This window comes from Apaloderma vittatum, unplaced genomic scaffold (assembly GCF_000703405.1).
Source record: "Apaloderma vittatum isolate BGI_N311 unplaced genomic scaffold, ASM70340v1 scaffold124, whole genome shotgun sequence".
In the NCBI taxonomy this organism is placed as follows: Eukaryota; Metazoa; Chordata; class Aves; order Trogoniformes; family Trogonidae; genus Apaloderma; species Apaloderma vittatum.
Window position 1 is genome coordinate 643 of NW_009710672.1, and position 700 is coordinate 1,342.

The following is a 700-nucleotide window of genomic DNA, read 5'->3' on the forward strand; positions in this document are numbered from 1 at the left end:
TTGTGTCCTTCTCTACTGTGCTCCCCTGGGCTGTGAGTCCCACGAAGCCAGCCTAAGGAGGACCTGCTGGCCCTTCTCTCTCTGTGAGTCAAGCACATGGACACCTGGTGGGATCTTCACCAGAATCACGAGGGACAGATTCCTCCCTGCCTCTACTCAGCATAACCTCATTTCTCTCCTTTGATTCATTAAAATTCTCCTGCATCCCAGGCCATGCCTCTGTGTCATCCTTTGCCCCTGCAGACACTCTCTCAGGATGCCCAGGGAGAGAAATGTGGCTAGGGGTAATTCGGTGATGGGTTAGGTGGGGATGAATGGACTGTGATTTTGGCTTCATCGTGTAAGGTCTTCCTGGGACGGAGTTAAATTTCACCCTGTTAGGTCTCCTTACAGTTCTTTCTAGTTGTAGCTGGAATCCTGTGTTGATAACTTGGGAATGATCTGGGTTTTGCTGGACGGTGCTTGCACAGCAGCAATCCTGTCTCCTTGCTCCCTCTGCAAAAGGCCGGCAGGCTGAGGATGTGCAAGAAGTTGGGACCCAGACTGACCAAAAGGATATTCCATGTCATATGGCATCCTGTTCAGTAATAATGCTAAGAGAAAGGACTAAGCAGGGGGCTGGGAGACATTCATTATTCATTTTTTTGTCTCCTGAAGCAACCATCAATTACACTGTGTCTCTCCTTCTCAGGAGTGGCTG